This window comes from Macaca nemestrina, chromosome 16 (genome assembly GCF_043159975.1).
Source record: "Macaca nemestrina isolate mMacNem1 chromosome 16, mMacNem.hap1, whole genome shotgun sequence".
NCBI lineage: Eukaryota > Metazoa > Chordata > Mammalia > Primates > Cercopithecidae > Macaca > Macaca nemestrina.
This window is the reverse complement of record NC_092140.1, coordinates 60,352,742-60,380,079: the sequence shown is the minus strand read 5'-3', so window position 1 is coordinate 60,380,079 and position 27,338 is coordinate 60,352,742.

Below are 27,338 nucleotides of genomic sequence, written 5' to 3'. Positions count from 1 at the left end.
CAGATGAAATCTGGAAAGAAGCTTTCTGAGAAACTGCTTAGTGTTCTGTGAATTCATCTCACAGAGTTACATGTGTATTTCGTGGATCTCTTTGCTAGCCTTATTTCTGTGGAATCTGAGAACAGATATTTCGGATCCCTTTGAAGACTATAGGGCCAAAGGAAATATCCTCCGATAACAAAGAGAAAGAAGCTTTCTGAGAAACTTCTTTGTGTTCTGTGAAATCATCTCACAGAGTTTCAGCTTTCCCCTCAAGAAGCCTTTCGCTAAGACAGTTCTTGTGGAATTGGCAGAGTGATATTTGGAAGCCCATAGAGGGCTATGGTGAAAAAGGAAATATCCTCAGATGAAATCTGGAAAGAAGCTTTCTGAGAAACTGCTTAGTGTTCTGTGAATACATCTCACAGAGTTACATGTGTATTTCGTGGATATCTTTGCCTACCTTATTTCTGTGGAATCTGAGAACAGATATTTCGGATCCCTTTGAAGACTATAGGGCCACAGGAAATATCCTCCGATAACAAAGAGAAAGAAGCTTTCTGAGAAACTTCTTTGTGTTCTGTGAAATCATCTCACAGAGTTACAGCTTTCCCCTCAAGAAGCCTTTCGCTAAGACAGTTCTTGTGGAATTGGCCGAGTGATATTTGGAAGCCCATAGAGGTCCATGTTGAAAAAGGAAATATCCTCAGATGAAATCTGGAAAGAAGCTTTCTGACAAACTGCTTAGTGTTCTGTGAATTCATCTCACAGAGTTACATGTGTATTTCGTGGATCTCTTTGCTAGCCTTATTTCTGTGGAATCTGAGAACATTTATTTCGGATCCCTTTGGAGACTATAGGGCCAAAGGAAATATCCTCCGATTACAAAGAGAAAGAAGCTTTCTGAGAAACTTCTTTGTGTTCTGTGAAATCATCTCAGAGAGTTACAGCTTTCCCCTCAAGAAGCCTTTCGCTAAGACAGTTCTTGTGGAATTGGCAAAGTGATATTTGGAAGCCCATAGAGGTCTATGGTGAAAAAGGAAATATCCTCAGATGAAATCTGGAAAGAAGCTTTCTGAGAAACTGCTTAGTGTTCTGTGAATTCATCTCACAGAGTTACATGTGTATTTCTTGGATGTCTTTGCTAGCCTTATTTCTGTGGAATCTGAGAACAGTTATTTCGGATCCCTTTGAAGACTATAGGGCCAAAGGAAATATCCTCCGATAACAAAGAGAAAGAAGCTTTCTGAGAAACTTCTTTGTGTTCTGTGAAATCATCTCACAGAGTTACAGCTTTCCCTTCAAGAAGCCTTTCGCTAAGACAGTTGTTGTGGAATTGGCAAAGTGATATTTGGAAGCCCATAGAGGGCTATGGTGAAAAAGGAAATATCCTCAGATGAAATCTGGAAAGAGGCTTTCTGAGAAACTGCTTAGTGTTCTGTGAATTCATCTCACAGAGTTACATGTGTATTTCTTGGATCTCTTTGCTAGCCTTATTTCTGTGGAATCTTAGTAGAGATATTTCGGATCCCTTAGAAGACAATAGGGCCCAAGGACATATCCTCCGATAACAAAGAGAAAGAAGCTTTCTGAGAAACTTCTTTGTGTTCTGTGAAATCATCTCACAGAGTTACAGCTTTCCCCTCAAGAAGCCTTTCGCTAAGACAGTTCTTGTGGAATTGGCAAAGTGATATTTGGAAGCCCATAGAGGGCTATGGTGAAAAAGGAAATATCCTCAGATGAAATCTGGAAAGAAGCTTTCTGAGAAACTGCTTAGTGTTCTGTGAATTCATCTCACAGAGTTACATGTGTATTTCGTGGATCTCTTTGCTAGCCTTATTTCTGTGGAATCTGAGAACAGTTATTTCGGATCCCTTTGAAGACTATAGGGCCAAAGGAAATATCCTCCGATAACAAAGAGAAAGAAGCTTTCTGAGAAACTTCTTTGTGTTCTGTGAAATCATCTCAGAGAGTTACAGCTTTCCCCTCAAGAAGCCTTTCGCTAAGACAGTTCTTGTGGAATTGGCAAAGTGATATTTGGAAGCCCATAGAGGGCTATGGTGAAAAGGAAATATCCTCAGATGAAATCTGGAAAGAAGCTTTCTGAGAAACTGCTTAGTGTTCTGTGAATTCATCTCACAGAGTTACATGTGTATTTCGTGGATCTCTTTGCTAGCCTTATTTCTGTGGAATCTGAGAACATTTATTTCGGATCCCTTTGAAGACTATAGGGCCAAATGAAATATCCTCCGATTACAAAGAGAAAGAAGCTTTCTGAGAAACTTCTTTGTGTTCTGTGAAATCATCTCACAGAGTTACAGCTTTCCCTTCAAGAAGCCTTTCGTTAAGACAGTTCTTGTGGAATTGGCAAAGTGATATTTGGAAGCCCATAGAGGGCTATGGTGAAAAAGGAAATATCCTCAGATGAAATCCGGAAAGAAGCTTTCTGAGAAACTGCTTAGTGTTCTGTGAATTCATCTCACAGAGTTACATGTGTATTTCTTGGATCCCTTTGCTAGCCTTATTTCTGTGGAATCTGACTAGAGATATTTCGGATCCCTAAGAAGACAATAGGGCCAAAGGACATATCCTCCGATAACAAAGAGAAAGAAGCTTTCTCAGAAACTTCATTGTGTTCTGTGAAATCATCTCACAGAGTTACAGCTTTCCCCTCAAGAAGCCTTTCGCTAAGACAGTTCTTGTGGAATTGGCAAAGTGATATTTGGAAGCCCATAGAGGGCTATGGTGAACAAGGAAATATCCTCAGATGAAATCTGGAAAGAAGCTTTCTGAGAAACTGCTTAGTGTTCTGTGAATTGATCTCAAAGAGTTACATGTGTATTTCGTGGATCTCTTTGCTAGCCTTACTTCTGTGGAATCTGAGAACAGTAATTTCGGATCCCTTTGAAGACTATAGGGCCAAAGGAAATATCCTCCGATAACAAAGAGAAAGAAGCTTTCTGAGAAACTTCTTTGTGTTCTGTGAAATCATCTCACAGAGTTACAGCTTTCCCTTCAAGAAGCCTTTCGCTAAGACAGTTCTTGTGGAATTGGCAAAGTGATATTTGGAAGCCCATAGAGGGCTATGGTGAAAAAGGAAATATCCTCAGATGAAATCTGGAAAGAAGCTTTCTGAGAAACTGCTTAGTGTTCTGTGAATTCATCTCACAGAGTTACATGTGTATTTCGTGGATCTCTTTGCTAGCCTTATTTCTGTGGAATCTGAGAACAGATATTTCGGATCCCTAAGAAGACAATAGGGCCAAAGGACATATCCTCCGATAACAAAGAGAAAGAAGCTTTCTGAGAAACTTCTTTGTGTTCTGTGAAATCATCTCACAGAGTTACAGCTTTCCCCTCAAGAAGCCTTTCGCTAAGACAGTTCTTGTGGAATTGGCAAAGTGATATTTGGAAGCCCATAGAGGGCTATGGTGAAAAAGGAAATATCCTCAGATGAAATCTGGAAAGAAACTTTCTGAGAATCTGCTTAGTGTTCTGTGAATTCATCTCACAGAGTTACATGTGTATTTCGTGGATCTCTTTGCTAGCCTTATTTCTGTGGAATCTGAGAACAGATATTTCGGATCCCTTTGAAGACTATAGGGCCAAAGGAAATATCCTCCGATAACAAAGAGAAAGAAGCTTTCTGAGAAACTTCTTTGTGTTCTGTGAAATCATCTCACAGAGTTTTAGCTTTCCCCTCAAGAAGCCTTTCGCTAAGACAGTTCTTGTGGAATTGGCAAAGTGATATTTGGAAGCCCATAGAGGGCTATGGTGAAAAAGGAAATATCCTCAGATGAAATCTGGAAAGAAGCTTTCTGAGAAACTGCTTAGTGTTCTGTGAATACATCTCACAGAGTTACATGTGTATTTCGTGGATATCTTTGCTAGCCTTATTTCTGTGGAATCTGAGAACAGATATTTCGGATCCCTTTGAAGACTATAGGGCCACAGGAAATATCCTCCGATAACAAAGAGAAAGAAGCTTTCTGAGAAACTTCTTTGTGTTCTGTGAAATCATCTCACAGAGTTACAGCTTTCCCCTCAAGAAGCCTTTCGCTAAGACAGTTCTTGTGGAATTGGCAAAGTGATATTTGGAAGCCCATAGAGGTCTATGTTGAAAAAGGAAATATCCTCAGATGAAATCTGGAAAGAAGCTTTCTGAGAAACTGCTTAGTGTTCTGTGAATTCATCTCACAGAGTTACATGTGTATTTCTTGGATCTCTTTGCTAGCCTTATTTCTGTGGAATGTGAGTAGAGATATTTCGGATCCCTTTGAAGACTATAGGGCCACAGGAAATATCCTCCGATAACAAAGAGAAAGAAGCTTTCTGAGAAACTTCTTTGTGTTCTGTGAAATCATCTCACAGAGTTACAGCGTTCCCCTCAAGAAGCCTTTCGCTAAGACAGTTCTTGTGGAATTGGCCAAGTGATATTTGGAAGCCCATAGAGGGCTATGGTGAAAAAGGAAATATCCTCAGATGAAATCTGGAAAGAAGCTTTCTGAGAAACTGCTTAGTGATCTGTGAGTTCATCTCACTGAGTTACATGAGTATTTCGTGGATCTCTTTGCTAGGCTTATTTCTGTGGAATCTCAGAACAGTTATTTCGGATCAGTTTGAGGACTATAGGGCCAAAGGAAATATCCTCCGATAACAAAGAAAAAGAAGCTTTCTGAGAAACTTCTTTGTGTTCTGTGAAATCATCTCAGAGAGTTACAGCTTTCCCCTCAAGAAGCCTTTCGCTAAGACAGTTCTTGTGGAATTGGCAAAGTGATACTTGGAAGCCCATAGAGGTCTAAGGTGAAAAAGGAAATATCCTCAGATGAAATCAGGAAAGAAGCTTTCTGAGAAACTGCTTAGTGTTCTGTGAATTCATCTCACAGAGTTACATGTGTATTTCGTGGATCTCTTTGCTAGCCTTATTTCTGTGGAATCTGAGAACAGTTATTTCGGATCCCATTGAGGACTATAGGGCGAAAGGAAATATCCTCCGATAACAAAGAGAAAGAAGCTTTCTGAGAAACTTCTTTGTGTTCTGTGAAATCATCTCACAGAGTTACAGCTTTCCCTTCAAGAAGCCTTGCGCTAAGACAGTTCTTGTGGAATTGGCAATGTGTTATTTGGAAGCCCATAGAGGGCTATGGTGAAAAAAGAAATATCCTCAGATGAAATCCGGAAAGAAGCTTTCTGAGAAACTGCTTAGTGTTCTGTGAATTCATCTCACAGAGTTTCATGTGTATTTCTTGGATCTCTTTGCTAGCCTTATTTCTGTGGAATCTGACTAGAGATATTTCGGATCCCTAAGAAGACAATAGGGCCAAAGGACATATCCTCCGATAACAAAGAGAAAGAAGCTTTCTGAGAAACTTCATTGTGTTCTGTGAAATCATCTCACAGAGTTACAGCTTTCCCCTCAAGAAGCCTTTCGCTAAGCCAGTTCTTGTGGAATTGGCAAAGTGATATTTGGAAGCCCATAGAGGGCTATGGTGAAAAAGGAAATATCCTCAGATGAAATCTGGAAAGAAGCTTTCTGAGAAACTGCTTAGTGTTCTGTGAATTGATCTCCAAGAGTTACATGTGTATTTCGTGGATCTCTTTGCTAGCCTTATTTCTGTGGAATCTGAGAACAGTAATTTCGGATCCCTTTGAAGACTATAGGGCCAAAGGAAATATCCTCCGATAACAAAGAGAAAGAAGCTTTCTGAGAAACTTCTTTGTGTTCTGTGAAATCATCTCACAGAGTTACAGCTTTCCCTTCAAGAAGCCTTTCGCTAAGACAGTTCTTGTGGAATTGGCAAAGTGATATTTGGAAGCCCATAGAGGGCTATGGTGAAAAAGGAAATATCCTCAGATGAAATCTGGAAAGAAGCTTTCTGAGAAACTGCTTAGTGTTCTGTGAATTCATCTCACAGAGTTACATGTGTATTTCTTTGATCTCTTTGCTAGCCTTATTTCTGTGGAATCTGAGTAGAGATATTTCGGATCCCTTAGAAGACAATAGGGGCCAAGGACATATCCTCCGATAACAAAGAGAAAGAAGCTTTCTGAGAAACTTCTTTGTGTTCTGTGAAACCATCTCAGAAAGTTACAGCTTTCCCCTCAAGAAGCCTTTCGCTAAGACAGTTCTTGTGGAATTGGCAAAGTGATATTTGGAAGCCCATAGAGGGCTATGGTGAAAAAGGAAATATCCTCAGATGAAATCTGGAAAGAAGCTTTTTTAGAAACTGCTTAGTGTTCTGTGAATTCATCTCACAGAGTTACATGTGTATTTCGTGGATCTCTTTGCTAGCCTTATTTCTGTGGAATCTGAGTAGAGATATTTCGGATCCCTTAGAAGACAATAGGGCCAAAGGACATATCCTCAGATAACAAAGAGAAAGAAGCTTCCAGAGAAACTTCTTTGTGTTCTGTGAAATCATCTCACAGAGTTACAGCTTTCCCCTCAAGAAGCCTTTCGCTAAGACAGTTCTTGTGGAATTGGCAAAGTGATATTTGGAAGCCCATAGAGGGCTATGGTGAAAAAGGAAATATCCTCAGATGAAATCTGGAAAGAAGCTTTCTGAGAAACTGCTTAGTGTTCTGTGAATTCATCTCAAAGAGTTACATGCGTATTTCGTGGATCTCTTTGCTAGCCTTACTTCTGTGGAATCTGAGAACAGATATTTCGGATCCCTTAGAAGACAATAGGGCCAAAGGAAATATCCTCCGATAACAAAGAGAAAGAAGCTTTCTGAGAAACTTCTTTGTGTTCTGTGAAATCATCTCACAGAGTTACAGCTTTCCCCTCAAGAAGCCTTTCGCTAAGACAGTTCTTGTGGAATTGGCAAAGTGATATTTGGAAGCCCATAGAGGGCTATGGTGAAAAAGGAAATATCCTCAGATGATCTCTGGAAAGAAACTTTCTGAGAATCTGCTTAGTGTTCTGTGAATTCATCTCACAGAGTTACATGTGTATTTCGTGGATCTCTTTGCTAGCCTTATTTCTGTGGAATCTGAGAACAGATATTTCGGATCCCTTTGAAGACTATAGGGCCAAAGGAAATATCCTCCGATAACAAAGAGAAAGAAGCTTTCTGAGAATCTACTTTGTGTTCTGTGAAATCATCTCACAGAGTTTCAGCTTTCCCCTCAAGAAGCCTTTCGCTAAGACAGTTCTTGTGGAATTGGCAAAGTGATATTTGGAAGCCCATAGAGGGCTATGGTGAAAAAGGAAATATCCTCAGATGAAATCTGGAAAGAAGCTTTCTGACAAACTGCTTAGTGTTCTGTGAATTCATCTCACAGAGTTACATGTGTATTTCGTGGATCTCTTTGCTAGCCTTATTTCTGTGGAATCTGAGAACAGTTATTTCGGATCCCTTTGGAGACTATAGGGCCAAAGGAAATATCCTCCGATAACAAAGAGAAAGAAGCTTTCTGAGAAACTTCTTTGTGTTCTGTGAAATCATCTCACAGAGTTACAGCTTTCCCTTCAAGAAGCCTTTCGCTAAGACAGTTCTTGTGGAATTGGCAAAGTGATATTTGGAAGCCCAAAGAGGGCTATGGTGAAAAAGGAAATATCCTCAGATGAAATCTGGAAAGAAGCTTTCTGAGAAACTGCTTAGTGTTCTGTGAATTCATCTCACAGAGTTACATGTGTATTTCTTGGATCTCTTTGCTAGCCTTATTTCTGTGGAATCTGAGTAGAGATATTTCGGATCCCTTTGAAGACTATAGGGCCACAGGAAATATCCTCCGATAACAAAGAGAAAGAAGCTTTCTGAGAAACTTCTTTGTGTTCTGTGAAATCATCTCACAGAGTTAAAGCATTCCCCTCAAGAAGCCTTTCGCTAAGACAGTTTTGTGGAATTGGCAAAGTGATATTTGGAAGCCCATAAAGGGCTATGGTGAAAAAGGAAATATCCTCAGATGAAATCTGGAAAGAAGCTTTCTGAGAAACTGCTTAGTGTTCTGTGAATTCGTCTCACAGAGTTACATGTGTATTTCGTGGATCTCTTTGCTAGCCTTATTTCTGTGGAATCTGAGAACAAATATTTCGGATCCCTTAGAAGACAATAGGGCCACAGGAAATATCCTCCGATAACAAAGGGAAAGAAGCTTTCTGAGAAACTTCTTTGTGTTCTGTGAAATCATCTCACAGTGTTACAGCTTTCCCCTCAAGAAGCCTTTCGCTAAGACAGTTCTTGTGGAATTGGCAAAGTGATATTTGGAAGCCCATAGAGCTCTACGGTGAAAAAGGAAATATCCTCAGATGAAATCTGGAAAGAAGCTTTCTGAGAAACTGCTTAGTGTTCTGTGAATTCATCTCACAGATTTACACATGTATTTCGTGGATCTCTTTGCTAGCCTTATTTCTGTGGAATCTGAGAACAGATATTTCGGATCCCTTAGAAGACTATAAGGCCAAAGGACATATCCTCCGATAACAGAGAGAAAGAAGCTTTCTGAGAAACTTCTTTGTGTTCTGTGAAATCATCTCACAGAGTTACAGCTTTCCCCTCAAGAACCCTTTTGCTAAGACAGTTCTTGTGGAATTGGCAAAGTGATATTTGGAAGCCCATAGAGGGCTATGGTGAAAAAGGAAATATCTTCAGATGAAATCTGGAAAGAAGCTTTCTGAGAAACTGCTTAGTGTACTGTGAATTCATCTCACAGAGTTACATGTGTATTTCGTGGATCTCTTTGCTAGCCTTATTTCTGTGGAATCTGAGAACAGTTATTTCGGATCCCATTGAAGACTATAGGGCCAAAGGAAATATCCTCCGATAACAAAGAGAAAGAAGCTTTCTGAGAAACTTCTTTGTGTTCTGCAAAATCATCTCACAGAGTTTCAGCTTTCCCCTCAAGAAGCCTTTCGCTAAGACAGTTCTTGTGGAATTGGCAAAGTGATATTTGGAAGCCCATAGAGGGCTATGGTGAAAAAGGAAATATCCTCAGATGAAATCTGGAAAGAAGCTTTCTGAGAAACTGCTTAGTGTTCTGTGAATTCATCTCACAGAGTTACATGTGTATTTCGTGGATATCTTTGCTTGCCTTATTTCTGTGGAATCTGAGAAGAGATATTTCGGATCCCTTTGAAGACTATAGGGCCACAGGAAATATCCTCCGATAACAAAGAGAATGAAGCTTTCTGAGACACTTCTTTGTGTTCTGTGAAATCATCTCACAGAGTTACAGCTTACCCTCAAGAAGCCTTTCGCTAAGACAGTTCTTGTGGAATTGGCAAAGTGATATTTGGAAGCCCATAGAGGGCTATGGTGAAAAAGGAAATATCCTCAGATGAAATCTGGAAAGAAGCTTTCTGAGAAACTGCTTAGTGATCTGTGAGTTCATCTCACAGAGTTACATGTGTATTTCGTGGATCTCTTTGCTAGCCTTATTTCTGTGGAATCTGAGTAGAGATATTTCGGATCCCTTAGAAGACAATAGGGGCCAAGGACATATCCTCCGATAACAAAGAGAAAGAAGCTTTCTGAGAAACTTCTTTGTGTTCTGTGAAACCATCTCAGAAAGTTACAGCTTTCCCCTCAAGAAGCCTTTCGCTAAGACAGTTCTTGTGGAATTGGCAAAGTGATATTTGGAAGCCCATAGAGGGCTATGGTGAAAAAGGAAATATCCTCAGATGAAATCTGGAAAGAAGCTTTTTTAGAAACTGCTTAGTGTTCTGTGAATTCATCTCACAGAGTTACATGTGTATTTCGTGGATCTCTTTGCTAGCCTTATTTCTGTGGAATCTGAGTAGAGATATTTCGGATCCCTTAGAAGACAATAGGGCCAAAGGACATATCCTCAGATAACAAAGAGAAAGAAGCTTCCAGAGAAACTTCTTTGTGTTCTGTGAAATCATCTCACAGAGTTACAGCTTTCCCCTCAAGAAGCCTTTCGCTAAGACAGTTCTTGTGGAATTGGCAAAGTGATATTTGGAATCCCATAGAGGGCTATCTTGAAAAAGGAAATATCCTCAGATGAAATCTGGAAAGAAGTTTTCTGAGAAACTGCTTAGTGTTCTGTGAATTCATCTCAAAGAGTTACATGTGTATTTCGTGGATCTCTTTGCTAGCCTTACTTCTGTGGAATCTGAGAACAGATATTTCGGATCCCTTAGAAGACAATAGGGCCAAAGGAAATATCCTCCGATAACAAAGAGAAAGAAGCTTTCTGAGAAACTTCTTTGTGTTCTGTGAAATCATCTCACAGAGTTACAGCTTTCCCCTCAAGAAGCCTTTCGCTAAGACAGTTCTTGTGGAATTGGAAAAGTGATATTTGGAAGCCCATAGAGGGCTATGGTGAAAAAGGAAATATCCTCTGATGAAATCTGGAAAGAAACTTTCTGAGAATCTGCTTAGTGTTCTGTGAATTCATCTCACAGAGTTACATGTGTATTTCGTGGATCTCTTTGCTAGCCTTATTTCTGTGGAATCTGAGAACAGATATTTCGGATCCCTTTGAAGACTATAGGGCCAAAGGAAATATCCTCCGATAACAAAGAGAAAGAAGCTTTCTGAGAATCTACTTTGTGTTCTGTGAAATCATCTCACAGAGTTTCAGCTTTCCCCTCAAGAAGCCTTTCGCTAAGACAGTTCTTGTGGAATTGGCAAAGTGATATTTGGAAGCCCATAGAGGGCTATGGTGAAAAAGGAAATATCCTCAGATGAAATCTGGAAAGAAGCTTTCTGACAAACTGCTTAGTGTTCTGTGAATTCATCTCACAGAGTTACATGTGTATTTCGTGGATCTCTTTGCTAGCCTTATTTCTGTGGAATCTGAGAACAGTTATTTCGGATCCCTTTGGAGACTATAGGGCCAAAGGAAATATCCTCCGATAACAAAGAGAAAGAAGCTTTCTGAGAAACTTCTTTGTGTTCTGTGAAATCATCTCACAGAGTTACAGCTTTCCCTTCAAGAAGCCTTTCGCTAAGACAGTTCTTGTGGAATTGGCAAAGTGATATTTGGAAGCCCAAAGAGGGCTATGGTGAAAAAGGAAATATCCTCAGATGAAATCTGGAAAGAAGCTTTCTGAGAAACTGCTTAGTGTTCTGTGAATTCATCTCACAGAGTTACATGTGTATTTCTTGGATCTCTTTGCTAGCCTTATTTCTGTGGAATCTGAGTAGAGATATTTCGGATCCCTTTGAAGACTATAGGGCCACAGGAAATATCCTCCGATAACAAAGAGAAAGAAGCTTTCTGAGAAACTTCTTTGTGTTCTGTGAAATCATCTCACAGAGTTAAAGCGTTCCCCTCAAGAAGCCTTTCGCTAAGACTGTTTTGTGGAATTGGCAAAGTGATATTTGGAAGCCCATAAAGGGCTATGGTGAAAAAGGAAATATCCTCAGATGAAATCTGGAAAGAAGCTTTCTGAGAAACTGCTTAGTGTTCTGTGAATTCGTCTCACAGAGTTACATGTGTATTTCGTGGATCTCTTTGCTAGCCTTATTTCTGTGGAATCTGAGAACAAATATTTCGGATCCCTTAGAAGACAATAGGGCCACAGGAAATATCCTCCGATAACAAAGGGAAAGAAGCTTTCTGAGAAACTTCTTTGTGTTCTGTGAAATCATCTCACAGTGTTACAGCTTTCCCCTCAAGAAGCCTTTCGCTAAGACAGTTCTTGTGGAATTGGCAAAGTGATATTTGGAAGCCCATAGAGCTCTACGGTGAAAAAGGAAATATCCTCAGATGAAATCTGGAAAGAAGCTTTCTGAGAAACTGCTTAGTGTTCTGTGAATTCATCTCACAGATTTACACATGTATTTCGTGGATCTCTTTGCTAGCCTTATTTCTGTGGAATCTGAGAACAGATATTTCGGATCCCTTAGAAGACTATAAGGCCAAAGGACATATCCTCCGATAACAAAGAGAAAGAAGCTTTCTGAGAAACTTCTTTGTGTTCTGTGAAATCATCTCACAGAGTTACAGCTTTCCCCTCAAGAACCCTTTTGCTAAGACAGTTCTTGTGGAATTGGCAAAGTGATATTTGGAAGCCCATAGAGGGCTATGGTGAAAAAGGAAATATCTTCAGATGAAATCTGGAAAGAAGCTTTCTGAGAAACTGCTTAGTGTACTGTGAATTCATCTCACGGAGTTACATGTGTATTTCGTGGATCTCTTTGCTAGCCTTATTTCTGTGGAATCTGAGAACAGTTATTTCGGATCCCATTGAAGACTATAGGGCCAAAGGAAATATCCTCCGATAACAAAGAGAAAGAAGCTTTCTGAGAAACTTCTTTGTGTTCTGCAAAATCATCTCACAGAGTTTCAGCTTTCCCCTCAAGAAGCCTTTCGCTAAGACAGTTCTTGTGGAATTGGCAAAGTGATATTTGGAAGCCCATAGAGGGCTATTGTGAAAAAGGAAATATCCTCAGATGAAATCTGGAAAGAAGCTTTCTGAGAAACTGCTTAGTGTTCTGTGAATTCATCTCACAGAGTTACATGTGTATTTCGTGGATATCTTTGCTTGCCTTATTTCTGTGGAATCTGAGAAGAGATATTTCGGATCCCTTTGAAGACTATAGGGCCACAGGAAATATCCTCCGATAACAAAGAGAATGAAGCTTTCTGAGACACTTCTTTGTGTTCTGTGAAATCACCTCACAGAGTTACAGCTTTCCCCTCAAGAAGCCTTTCGCTAAGACAGTTCTTGTGGAATTGGCAAAGTGATATTTGGAAGCCCATAGAGGGCTATGGTGAAAAAGGAAATATCCTCAGATGAAATCTGGAAAGAAGCTTTCTGAGAAACTGCTTAGTGATCTGTGAGTTCATCTCACAGAGTTACATGTGTATTTCGTGGATCTCTTTGCTAGCCTTATTTCTGTGGAATCTGAGAACAGTTATTTCGGATCAATTTGAAGACTATAGGGCCAAAGGAAATATCCTCCGATAACAAAGAGAAAGAAGCTTTCTGAGAAACTTCTTTGTGTTCTGTGAAATCATCTCAGAGAGTTACAGCTTTCCCCTCAAGAAACCTTTCGCTAAGACAGTTCTTGTGGAATTGGCAAAGTGATATTTGGAAGCCCATAGAGGTCTATGGTGAAAAAGGAAATATCCTCAGATGAAATCTGGAAAGAAGCTTTCTGAGAAACTGCTTAGTGTTCTGTGAATTCATCTCACAGAGTTACATGTGTATTTCGTGGATCTCTTTGCTACCCTTATTTCTGTGGAATCTGAGAACAGTTATTTCGGATCCCTTTGAAGACTATAGGGCCAAAGGAAATATCCTCCGATAACAAAGAGAAAGAAGCTTTCTGAGAAACTTCTTTGTGTTCTGTGAAATCATCTCACAGAGTTACAGCTTTCCCCTCAAGAAGCCTTTCGCTAAGACAGTTCTTGTGAAATTTGCAAAGTGATATTTGGAAACCCATAGAGGGCTATGGTGAAAAAGGAAATATCCTCAGATGAAATCTGGAAAGAAGCTTTCTGAGTAACTGCTTAGTGTTCTGTGAATTCATCTCACAGAGTTTCATGTGTATTTCGTGGATATCTTTGCTAGCCTTATTTCTGTGGAATCTGAGAAGAGATATTTCGGATCCCTTTGAAGACTATAGGGCCAAAGGAAATATCCTCCGATAACAAAGAGAAAGAAGCTTAGTGAGAAACTTCTTTGTGTTCTGTGAAATCATCTCAGAGAGTTACAGCTTTCCCCTCAAGAAGCCTTTCGCTAAGACAGTTCTTGTGGAATTGGCAAAGTGTATTTGGAAGCCCATAGAGGGCTATGGTGAAAAAGGAAATATCCTCAGATGAAATCTGGAAAGAAGCTTTCTGAGAAACTGCTTAGTGTTCTGTGAATTCATCTCACAGAGTTACATGTGTGTTTCGTGGATCTCTTTGCTAGGCTTATTTCTGTGGAATCTGAGAACAGTTATTTCGGATCCCTTTGAAGACTATAGGGCCAAAGGAAATATCCTCCGATTACAAAGAGAAAGAAGCTTTCTGAGAAACTTCTTTGTGTTCTGTGAAATCATCTCACAGAGTTACAGCTTTCCCTTCAAGAAGCCTTTCGCTAAGACAGTTCTTGTGGAATTGGCAAAGTGATATTTTGAAGCCCTTAGAGAGCTACGGTGAAAAAGGAAATATCCTCAGATGAAATCCGGAAAGAAGCTTTCTGAGAAACTGCTTAGTGTTCTGTGAATTCATCTCACAGAGTTACATGTGTATTTCTTGGATCTCTTTGCTAGCCTTATTTCTGTGGAATCTGAGTAGAGATATTTCGGATCCCTTTGAAGACTATAGGGCCACAGGAAATATCCTCCGATAATAAAGAGAAAGAAGCTTTCTGAGAAACTTCTTTGTGTTCTGCAAAATCATCTCACAGAGTTTCAGCTTTCCCCTCAAGAAGCCTTTCGCTAAGACAGTTCTTGTGGAATTGGCAAAGTGATATTTGGAAGCCCATAGAGGGCTATGGTGAAAAAGGAAATATCCTCAGATGAAATCTGGAAAGAAGCTTTCTGAGAAACTGCTTAGTGTTCTGTGAATTCATCTCAAAGAGTTACATGTGTATTTCGTGGATATCTTTGCTTGCCTTATTTCTGTGGAATCTGAGAAGAGATATTTCGGATCCCTTTGAAGGCTATAGGGCCAAAGGAAATATCCTCCGATAACAAAGAGAATGAAGCTTTCTGAGACACTTCTTTGTGTTCTGTGAAATCATCTCAGAGAGTTACAGCTTTCCCCTCAAGAAGCCTTTCGCTAAGACAGTTCTTGTGGAATTGGCAAAGTGATATTTGGAAGCCCATAGAGGGCTATGGTGAAAAAGGAAATATCCTCAGATGAAATCTGGAAAGAAGCTTTCTGAGAAACTGCTTAGTGATCTGTGAGTTCATCTCACAGAGTTACATGTGTATTTCGTGGATCTCTTTGCTAGCCTTATTTCTGTGGAATCTGAGAACAGTTATTTCGGATCAATTTGAAGACTATAGGGCCAAAGGAAATATCCTCCGATAACAAAGAGAAAGAAGCTTTCTGAGAAACTTCTTTGTGTTCTGTGAAATCATCTCAGAGAGTTACAGCTTTCCCCTCAAGAAACCTTTCGCTAAGACAGTTCTTGTGGAATTGGCAAAGTGATATTTGGAAGCCCATAGAGGTCTATGGTGAAAAAGGAAATATCCTCAGATGAAATCTGGAAAGAAGCTTTCTGAGAAACTGCTTAGTGTTCTGTGAATTCATCTCACAGAGTTACATGTGTATTTCGTGGATCTCTTTGCTACCCTTATTTCTGTGGAATCTGAGAACAGTTATTTCGGATCCCTTTGAAGACTATAGGGCCAAAGGAAATATCCTCCGATAACAAAGAGAAAGAAGCTTTCTGAGAAACTTCTTTGTGTTCTGTGAAATCATCTCACAGAGTTACAGCTTTCCCCTCAAGAAGCCTTTCGCTAAGACAGTTCTTGTGAAATTTGCAAAGTGATATTTGGAAACCCATAGAGGGCTATGGTGAAAAAGGAAATATCCTCAGATGAAATCTGGAAAGAAGCTTTCTGAGTAACTGCTTAGTGTTCTGTGAATTCATCTCACAGAGTTACATGTGTATTTCGTGGATCTCTTTGCTAGCCTTATTTCTGTGGAATCTGAGAAAAGATATTTCGGATCCCTTTGAAGACTATAGGGCCAAAGGAAATATCCTCCGATAACAAAGAGAAAGAAGCTTTCTGAGAAACTTCTTTGTGTTCTGTGAAATCATCTCACAGAGTTACAGCTTTCCCCTCAAGAAGCCTTTCGCTAAGACAGTTCTTGTGGAATTGGCAAAGTGTATTTGGAAGCCCATAGAGGGCTATGGTGAAAAAGGAAATATCCTCAGATGAAATCTGGAAAGAAGCTTTCTGAGAAACTGCTTAGTGTTCTGTGAATTCATCTCACAGAGTTACATGTGTGTTTCCTGGATCTCTTTGCTAGGCTTATTTCTGTGGAATCTGAGAACAGTTATTTCGGATCCCTTTGAAGACTATAGGGCCAAAGGAAATATCCTCCGATTACAAAGAGAAAGAAGCTTTCTGAGAAACTTCTTTGTGTTCTGTGAAATCATCCCACAGAGTTACAGCTTTCCCTTCAAGAAGCCTTTCGCTAAGACAGTTCTTGTGGAATTGGCAAAGTGATATTTGGAAGCCCTTAGAGAGCTACGGTGAAAAAGGAAATATCCTCAGATGAAATCCGGAAAGAAGCTTTCTGAGAAACTGCTTAGTGTTCTGTGAATTCATCTCACAGAGTTACATGTGTATTTCTTGGATCTCTTTGCTAGCCTTATTTCTGTGGAATCTGAGTAGAGATATTTCGGATCCCTTTGAAGACTATAGGGCCACAGGAAATATCCTCCGATAATAAAGAGAAAGAAGCTTTCTGAGAAACTTCTTTGTGTTCTGTGAAATCATCTCACAGAGTTACAGCGTTCCCCTCAAGAAGCGTTTCGCTAAGACAGTTCTTGTGGAATTGGCCAAGTGATATTTGGAAGCCCATAGAGGGCTATGGTGAAAAAGGAAATATCCTCAGATGAAATCTGGAAAGAAGCTTTCTGAGAAACTGCTTAGTGATCTGTGAGTTCATCTCACTGAGTTACATGAGTATTTCGTGGATCTCTTTGCTAGGCTTATTTCTGTGGAATCTGAGAACTGTTATTTCGGATCCCTTAGAAGACAATAGGGCCCAAGGACATATCCTCCGATAACAAAGAGAAAGAAGCTTTCTGAGAAACTTCTTTGTGTTCTGTGAAATCATCTCACAGAGTTACAGCTTTCCCCTCAAGAAGCCTTTCGCTAAGACAGTTCTTGTGGAATTGGCAAAGTGATATTTGGAAGCCCATAGAGGGCTATGGTGAAAAAGGAAATATCCTCAGATGAAATCTGGAAAGAAGCTTTCTGAGAAACTGCTTAGTGTTCTGTGAATTCATCTCACAGAGTTACATGTGTATTTCGTGGATCTCTTTGCTAGCCTTATTTCTGTGGAATCTGAGAACAGTTATTTCGGATCCCTTTGAAGACTATAGGTCCAAAGGAAATATCCTCCGATAACAAAGAGAAAGAAGCTTTCTGAGAAACTTCTTTGTGTTCTGTGAAATCATCTCAGAGAGTTACAGCTTTCCCCTCAAGAAGCCTTTCGCTAAGACAGTTCTTATAGAATTGGCAAAGTGATATTTGGAATCCCATAGAGGGCTATGGTGAAAAGGAAATATCCTCAGATTAAATCTGGAAAGAAGCTTTCTGAGAAACTGCTTAGTGTTCTGTGAATTCATCTCACAGAGTTACATGTGTGTTTCGTGGATCTCTTTGCTAGCCTTATTTCTGTGGAATCTGAGAACAGTTATTTCGGATCCCTTTGAAGACTATAGGGCCAAATGAAATATCCTCCGATTACAAAGAGAAAGAAGCTTTCTGAGAAACTTCTTTGTATTCTGTGAAATCATCTCACAGAGTTACAGCTTTCCCTTCAAGAAGCCTTTCGCTAAGACAGTTCTTGTGGAATTGGCAAAGTGTTATTTGGAAGCCCATAGAGGGCTATGGTGAAAAAGGAAATATCCTCAGATGAAATCTGGAAAGAAGCTTTCTGAGAAACTGCTTAGTGTTCTGTGAATTCATCTCACAGAGTTACATGTGTATTTCTTGGATCTCTTTGCTAGCCTTATTTCTGTGGAATCTGACTAGAGATATTTCGGATCCCTAAGAAGACAATAAGGCCAAAGGACATATCCTCCGATAACAAAGAGAAAGAAGCTTTCTGAGAAACTTCATTGTGTTCTGTGAAATCATCTCACAGAGTTACAGCTTTCCCTTCAAGAAGCCTTTCGCTAAGACAGTTCTTGTGGAATTGGCAAAGTGATATTTGGAAGCCCATAGAGGGCTATGGTGAAAAAGGAAATATCCTCAGATGAAATCTGGAAAGAAGCTTTCTGAGAAACTGCTTAGTGTTCTGTGAATTGATCTCAAAGAGTTACATGTGTATTTCGTGGATCTCTTTGCTAGCCTTATTTCTGTGGAATCTGAGAACAGTTATTTCGGATCCCTTTGAAGACTATAGGGCCAAAGGAAATATCCTCCGATAACAAAGAGAAAGAAGCTTTCTGAGAAACTTCTTTGTGTTCTGTGAAATCATCTCACAGAGTTACAGCTTTCCCTTCAAGAAGCCTTTCGCTAAGACAGTTCTTGTGGAATTGGCAAAGTGATATTTGGAAGCCCATAGAGGGCTATGGTGAAAAAGGAAATATCCTCAGATGAAATCTGGAAAGAAGCTTTCTGAGAAACTGCTTAGTGTTCTGTGAATTCATCTCACAGAGTTACATGTGTATTTCTTGGATCTCTTTGCTAACATTATTTCTGTGGAATCTGAGTAGAGATATTTCGGATCCCTTAGAAGACAATAGGGCCCAAGGACATATCCTCCGATAACAAAGAGAAAGAAGCTTTCTGAGAAACTTCTTTGTGTTCTGTGAAACCACCTCACAGAGTTACAGCTTTCCCCTCAAGAAGCCTTTCGCTAAGACAGTTCTTGTGGAATTGGCAAAGTGATATTTGGAAGCCCATAGAGGGCTATGGTGAAAAAGGAAATATCCTCAGATGAAATCTGGAAAGAAGATTTTTGAGAAACTGCTTAGTGTTCTGTGAATTCATCTCACAGAGTTACATGTGTATTTCGTGGATCTCTTTGCTAGCCTTATTTCTGTGGAATCTGAGTAGAGATATTTCGGATCCCTTAGAAGACAATAGGGCCAAAGGACATATCCTCAGATAACAAAGAGAAAGAAGCTTCCTGAGAAACTTCTTTGTGTTCTGTGAAATCATCTCACAGAGTTACAGCTTTCCCCTTAAGAAGCCTTTCGCTAAGACAGTTCTTGTGGAATTGGCAAAGTGATATTTGGAAGCCCATAGAGGGCTATGGTGAAAAAGGAAATATCCTCAGATGAAATCTGGAAAGAAGCTTTCTGAGAAACTGCTTAGTGTTCTGTGAATTCATCTCAAAGAGTTACATGTGTATTTCGTGGATCTCTTTGCTAGCCTTACTTCTGTGGAATCTGAGAACAGATATTTCGGATCCCTTTGAAGACTATAGGGCCAAAGGAAATATCCTCCGATAACAAAGAGAAAGAAGCTTTCTGAGAAACTTCTTTGTGTTCTGTGAAATCATCTCACAGAGTTACAGCTTTCCCCTCAAGAAGCCTTTCGCTAAGACAGTTCTTGTGGAATTGGCAAAGTGATATTTGGAATCCCATAGAGGGCTATGGTGAAAAAGGAAATATCCTCAGATGAAATCTGGAAAGAAACTTTCTGAGAATCTGCTTAGTGTTCTGTGAATTCATCTCACAGAGTTACATGTGTATTTCGTGGATCTCTTTGCTAGCCTTATTTCTGTGGAATCTGAGAACAGATATTTCGGATCCCTTTGAAGACTATAGGGCCAAAGGAAATATCCTCCGATAACAAAGAGAAAGAAGCTTTCTGAGAAACTACTTTGTGTTCTGTGAAATCATCTCACAGAGTTTCAGCTTTCCCCTCAAGAAGCCTTTCGCTAAGACAGTTCTTGTGGAATTGGCAAAGTGATATTTGGAAGCCCATAGAGGGCTATGGTGAAAAAGGAAATATCCTCAGATGAAATCTTGAAAGAAGCTTTCTGACAAACTGCTTAGTGTTCTGTGAATTCATCTCACAGAGTTACATGTGTATTTCGTGGATCTCTTTGCTAGCCTTATTTCTGTGGAATCTGAGAACAGTTATTTCGGATCCCTTTGGAGACTATAGGGCCAAAGGAAATATCCTCCGATAACAAAGAGAAAGAAGCTTTCTGAGAAACTTCTTTGTGTTCTGTGAAATCATCTCACAGAGTTACAGCTTTCCCTTCAAGAAGCCTTTCGCTAAGACAGTTCTTGTGGAATTGGAAAAGTGATATTTGGAAGCCCATAGAGGGCTATGGTGAAAAAGGAAATATCCTCAGATGAAATCTGGAAAGAAGCTTTCTGAGAAACTGCTTAGTGTTCTGTGAATTCATCTCACAGAGTTACATGTGTATTTCTTGGATCTCCTTGCTAGCCTTATTTCTGTGGAATCTGAGTAGAGATATTTCGGATCCCTTTGAAGACTATAGGGCCACAGGAAATATCCTCCGATAACAAAGAGAATGAAGCTTTCTGAGACACTTCTTTGTGTTCTGTGAAATCATCTCACAGAGTTACAGCTTTCCCCTCAAGAAGCCTTTCGCTAAGACAGTTCTTGTGGAATTGGCAAAGTGATATTTGGAAGCCCATAGAGGGCTATGGTGAAAAAGGAAATATCCTCAGATGAAATCTGGAAAGAAGCTTTCTGAGAAACTGCTTAGTGATCTGTGAGTTCATCTCACAGAGTTACATGTGTATTTCGTGGATCTCTTTGCTAGCCTTATTTCTATGGAATCTGAGAACAGTTATTTCGGATCAATTTGAAGACTATAGGACCAAAGGAAATATCCTCCGATAACAAAGAGAAAGAAGCTTTCTGAGAAACTTCTTTGTGTTCTGTGGAATCATCTCACAGAGTTACAGCTTTCCCCTCAGGAAGCCTTTCGCTAAGACAGTTCTTGTGGAATTGGCAAAGTGATATTTGGAAGCCCATAGAGGTCTATGGTGAAAAAGGAAATATCCTCAGATGAAATCTGGAAAGAAGCTTTCTGAGAAACTGCTTAGTGTTCTGTGAATTCATCTCACAGAGTTACATGTGTATTTCGTGGATCTCTTTGCTAGCCTTATTTCTGTGGAATCTGAGTAGAGATATTTCGGATCCCTAAGAAGACAATAGGGCCAAAGGACATATCCTCCGATAACAAAGAGAAAGAAGCTTTCTGAGAAACTTCATTGTGTTCTGTGAAATCATCTCACAGAGTTACAGCTTTCCCCTCAAGAAGCCTTTCGCTAAGACAGTTCTTGTGGAATTGGAAAAGTGATATTTGGAAGCCCATAGAGGGATATGGTGAAAAAGGAAATATCATCAGATGAAATCTGGAAAGAAGCTTTCTGAGAAACTGCTTAGTGTTCTGTGAATTCATCTCACAGAGTTACATGTGTATTTCGTGGATCTCTTTGCTAGCCTTATTTCTGTGGAATCTGAGAAGAGATATTTCGGATCCCTTTGAAGACTATGGGGCCACAGGAAATATCCTCCGATAACAAAGAGAAAGAAGCTTTCTGAGAAACTTCTTTGTGTTCTGTGAAATCATCTCAGAGAGTTACAGCTTTCCCCTCAAGAAGCCTTTCGCTAAGACAGTTCTTGTGGAATTGGCAAAGTGATATTTGGAAGCCCATAGAGGGCTATGGTGAAAAAGGAAATATCCTCAGATGAAATCTGGAAAGAAGCTTTCTGAGAAACTGCTTAGTGATCTGTGAGTTCATCTCACAGAGTTACATGTGTATTTCGTGGATCTCTTTGCTAGCCTTATTTCTATGGAATCTGAGAACAGTTATTTCGGATCAATTTGAAGACTATAGGGCCAAAGGAAATATCCTCCGATAACAAAGAGAAAGAAGCTCTCTGAGAAACTTCTTTGTGTTCTGTGAAATCATCTCAGAGAGTTACAGCTTTCCCCTCAAGAAACCTTTCGCTAAGACAGTTCTTGTGGAATTGGCAAAGTGATATTTTGAAGCCCATAGAGGTCTATGGTGAAAAAGGAAATATCCTCAGATGAAATCTGGAAAGAAGCTTTCTGAGAAACTGCTTAGTGTTCTGTGAATTCATCTCACAGAGTTACATGTGTATTTCGTGGATCTCTTTGCTAGCCTTATTTCTGTGGAATCTGAGTAGAGATATTTCGGATCCCTAAGAAGACAATAGGGCCAAAGGACATATCCTCCGATAACAAAGAGAAAGAAGCTTTCTGAGAAACTTCATTGTGTTCTGTGAAATCATCTCACAGAGTTACAGCTTTCCCCTCAAGAAGCCTTTCGCTAAGACAGTTCTTGTGGAATTGGCAAAGTGATATTTGGAAGCCCATAGAGGGCTATGGTGAAAAAGGAAATATCCTCAGATGTAATCTGGAAAGAAGCTTTCTGAGAAACTGCTTAGTGTTCTGTGAATTCATCTCAAAGAGTTACATGTGTATTTCGTGGATCTCTTTCCTAGCCTTATTTCTGTGGAATCTGAGAACAGATATTTCGGATCCCTTAGAAGACTATAGGGCCAAAGGACATATCCTCCGATAACAAAGAGAAAGAAGCTTTCTGAGAAACTTCTTTGTGTTCTGTGAAATCATCTCACAAAGTTACAGCTTTCGCCTCAAGAAGCCTTTCGCTAAGACAGTTCTTGTGGAATTGGCAAAGTGATATTTGGAAGCCCATAGAGGGATATGGTGAAAAAGGAAATATCCTCAGATGAAATCTGGAAAGAAGCTTTCTGAGAAACTGCTTAGTGTTCTGTGAATTCATCTCACAGAGTTACATGTGTATTTCGTGGATCTCTTTGCTAGCCTTATTTCTGTGGAATCTGAGAAGAGATATTTCGGATCCCTTTGAAGACTATGGGGCCACAGGAAATATCCTCCGATAACAAAGAGAAAGAAGCTTTCTGAGAAACTTCTTTGTGTTCTGTGAAATCATCTCAGAGAGTTACAGCTTTCCCCTCAAGAAGCCTTTCGCTAAGACAGTTCTTGTGGAATTCGCAAAGTGATATTTGGAAGCCCATAGAGGGCTACGGTGAAAAAGGAAATATCCTCAGATGAAATCTGGAAAGAAGCTTTCTGAGAAACTGCTTAGTGTTCTGTGAATTCATCTAACAGAGTTACATGTGTATTTCGTGTATCTCTTTGCTAGCCTTATTTCTGTGGAATCTGAGAACAGTTATTTCGGATCCCTTTGAAGACTATAAGGCCAAAGGAAATATCCTCCGATAACAAAGAGAAAGAAGCTTTCTGAGAAACTTCTTTGTGTTCTGTGAAATCATCTCACAGAGTTACAGCTTTCCCTTCAAGAAGCCTTTCGCTAAGACAGTTCTTGTGGAATTGGCAAAGTGATATTTGGAAGCCCATAGAGGGCTATGGTGAAAAAGGAAATATCCCCAGATGAAATCTGGAAAGAAGCTTTCTGAGAAACTGCTTTGTGTTCTGTGAATTCATCTCACAGAGTTACATGCGTATTTCGTGGATCTCTTTGCTAGCCTTATTTCTGTGGAATCTGAGAAGAGATATTTCGGATCCCTTAGAAGACAATAGGGCCAAAGGACATATCCTCCGATAACAAAGAGAAAGAAGCTTTCTGAGAAACTTCTTTGTGTTCTGTGAAATCATCTCACAGAGTTACAGCTTTCCCCTCAAGAAGCCTTTCGCTAAGACAGTTCTTGTGGAATTGGCAAAGTGATATTTGGAAGCCCATAGAGGGCTATGGTGAAAAAGGAAATATCCTCAGATGAAATCTGGAAAGAAACTTTCTGAGAATCTGCTTAGTGTTCTGTGAATTCATCTCACAGAGTTACATGTGTATTTCGTGGATCTCTTTGCTAGCCTTATTTCTGTGGAATCTGAGAACAGATATTTCGGATCCCTTTGAAGACTATAGGGCCAAAGGAAATATCCTCCGATAACAAAGAGAAAGAAGCTTTCTGAGAAACTTCTTTGTGTTCTGTGAAATCATCTCACAGAGTTTCAGGTTTCCCCTCAAGAAGCCTTTCGCTAAGACAGTTCTTGTGGAATTGGCAAAGTGATATTTGGAAGCCCATAGAGGGCTATGGTGAAAAAGGAAATATCCTCAGATGAAATCTGGAAAGAAGCTTTCTGAGAAACTGCTTAGTGTTCTGTGAATACATCTCACAGAGTTACAAGTGTATTTCGTGGATATCTTTGCTAGCCTTATTTCTGTGGAATCTGAGAACAGATATTTGGGATCCCTTTGAAGACTATAGGGCCACAGGAAATATCCTCCGATAACAAAGAGAAAGAAGCTTTCTGAGAAACTTCTTTGTGTTCTGTGAAATCATCTCACAGAGTTACAGCTTTCCCCTCAAGAAGCCTTTCGCTAAGACAGTTCTTGTGGAATTGGCCGAGTGATATTTGGAAGCCCTTAGAGGTCTATGTTGAAAAAGGAAATATCCTCAGATGAAATCTGGAAAGAAGCTTTCTGACAAACTGCTTAGTGTTCTGTGAATTCATCTCACAGAGTTACATGTGTATTTCGTGGATCTCTTTGCTAGCCTTATTTCTGTGGAATCTGAGAACAGTTATTTCGGATCCCTTTGGAGACTATAGGGCCAAAGGAAATATCCTCCGATAACAAAGAAAAAGAAGCTTTCTGAGAAACTTCTTTGTGTTCTGTGAAATCATCTCACAGAGTTTCAGCTTTCCCCTCAAGAAGCCTTTCGCTAAGACAGTTCTTGTGGAATTGGCAAAGTGATATTTGGAAGCCCATAGAGGGCTATGGTGAAAAGGGAAATATCCTCAGATGAAATCTGGAAAGAAGCTTTCTGAGAAACTGCTTAGTGTTCTGTGAATTCATCTCACAGTGTTACATGTGTATTTCTTGGATCTCTTTGCTAGCCTTATTTCTGTGGAATCTGAGTAGAGATATTTCGGATCCCTTTGAAGACTATAGGGCCACAGGAAATATCCTCCGATAACAAAGAGAAAGAAGCTTTCTGAGAAACTTCTTTGTGTTCTGTGAAATCATCTCACAGAGTTACAGCTTTCCCCTCAAGAAGCCTTTCGCTAAGACAGTTCTTGTGGAATTGGCCAAGTGATATTTGGAAGCCCATAGAGGGCTATGGTGAAAAAGGAAATATCCTCAGATGAAATCTGGAAAGAAGCTTTCTGAGAAACTGCTTAGTGATCTGTGAGTTCATCTCACAGAGATACATGAGTATTTCGTGGATCTCTTTGCTAGGCTTATTTCTGTGGAATCTGAGAACAGTTTTTTCGGATCAGTTTGAAGACTATAGGGCCAAAGGAAATATCCTCCGATAACAAAGAGAAAGAAGCTTTCTGAGAAACTTCTTTGTGTTCTGTGAAATCATCTCAGAGAGTTACAGCTTTCCCCTCAAGAAGCCTTTCGCTAAGACAGTTCTTGTGGAATTGGCAAAGTGATATTTGGAAGCCCATAGAGGTCTATGGTGAAAAAGGAAATATCCTCAGATGAAATCTGGAAAGAAGCTTTCTGAGAATCTGCTTAGTGTTCTGTGAATTCATCTCACAGAGTTACATGTGTATTTCGTGGATCTCTTTGCTAGCCTTATTTCTGTGGAATCTGAGAACAGTTATTTCGGATCCCTTTGAAGACTATAGGGCCAAAGGAAATATCCTCCGATAACAAAGAGAAAGAAGCTTTCTGAGAAACTTCTTTGTGTTCTGTGAAATCATCTCACAGAGTTACAGCTTTCCCTTCAAGAAACCTTTCGCTAAGACAGTTCTTGTGGAATTGGCAAAGAGATATTTGGAAGCCCATAGAGGGCTATGGTGAAAAAGGAAATATCCTCAGATGAAATCTGGAAAGAAGCTTTCTGAGAAACTGCTTAGTGTTCTGTGAATTCATCTCACAGAGTTACATGTGTATTTCTTGGATCTCTTTGCTAGCCTTATTTCTGTGGAATCTGAGTAGAGATATTTCGGATCCCTTAGAAGACAATAGGGCCCAAGGACATATCCTCCGATAACAAAGAGAAAGAAGCTTTCTGAGAAACTTCTTTGTGTTCTGTGAAATCATCTCACAGAGTTACAGCTTTCCCCTCAAGAAGCCTTTCGCTAAGACAGTTCTTGTGGAATTGACAAAGTGATATTTGGAAGCCCATAGAGGGCTATGGTGAAAAAGGAAATATCCTCAGATGAAATCTGGAAAGAAGCTTTCTGAGAAACTGCTTAGTGTTCTGTGAATTCATCTCACAGAGTTACATGTGTATTTCGTGGATCTCTTTGCTAGCCTTATTTCTGTGGAATCTGAGAACAGTTATTTCGGATCCCTTTGAAGACTATAGGGCCAAAGGAAATATACTCCGATAACAAAGAGAAAGAAGCTTTCTGAGAAACTTCTTTGTGTTCTGTGAAATCATCTCAGAGAGTTACAGCTTTCCCCTCAAGAAGCCTTTCGCTAAGACAGTTCTTGTGGAATTGGCAAAGTGATATTTGGAAGCCCATAGAGGGCTATGGTGAAAAGGAAATATCCTCAGATGAAATCTGGAAAGAAGCTTTCTGAGAAACTGCTTAGTGTTCTGTGAATTAATCTCACAGAGTTACATGTGTGTTTCGTGGATCTCTTTGCTAGCCTTATTTCTGTGTAATCTGAGAACAGTTATTTCGGATCCCTTTGAAGACTATAGGGCCAAATGAAATATCCTCCGATTACAAAGAGAAAGAAGCTTTCTGAGAAACTTCTTTGTGTTCTGTGAAATCATCTCACAGAGTTACAGCTTTCCCCTCAAGAAGCCTTTCGCTAAGACAGTTCTTGTGGAATTGGCAAAGTGATATTTGGAAGCCCATAGAGGGCTATGGTGAAAAAGGAAATATCCTCAGATGAAATCTGGAAAGAAGCTTTCTGAGAAACTGCTTAGCGTTCTGTGAATTGATCTCAAAGAGTTACATGTGTATTTCGTGGATCTCTTTGCTAGCCTTATTTCTGTGGAATCTGAGAACAGTAATTTCGGATCCCTTTGAAGACTATAGGGCCAAAGGAAATATCCTCCGATAACAAAGAGAAAGAAGCTTTCTGAGAAACTTCTTTGTGTTCTGTGAAATCATCTCACAGAGTTACAGCTTTCCCTTCAAGAAGCCTTTCGCTAAGACAGTTCTTGTGGAATTGGCAAAGTGATATTTGGAAGCCCATAGAGGGCTATGGTGAAAAAGGAAATATCCTCAGATGAAATCTGGAAAGAAGCTTTCTGAGAAACTGCTTAGTGTTCTGTGAATTCATCTCACAGAGTTACATGTGTATTTCTTGGATCTCTTTGCTAGCCTTATTTCTGTGGAATCTGAGTAGAGATATTTCGGATCCCTTAGAAGACAATAGGGCCCAAGGACATATCCTCCGATAACAAAGAGAAAGAAGCTTTCTGAGAAACTTCTTTGTGTTCTGTGAAATCATCTCACAGAGTTACAGCTTTCCCTTCAAGAAGCCTTTCGCTAAGACAGTTCTTGTGGAATTGGCAAAGTGATATTTGGAAGCCCATAGAGGGCTATGGTGAAAAAGGAAATATCCTCAGATGAAATCTGGAAAGAAGCTTTCTGAGAAACTGCTTAGTGTTCTGTGAATTCATCTCACAGAGTTACATGTGTATTTCGTGGATCTCTTTGCTAGCCTTATTTCTGTGGAATCTGAGTAGAGATATTTCGGATCCCTTAGAAGACAATAGGGCCAAAGGACATATCCTCAGATAACAAAGAGAAAGAAGCTTTCTGAGAAACTTCTTTGTGTTCTGTGAAATCATCTCACAGAATTACAGCTTTCC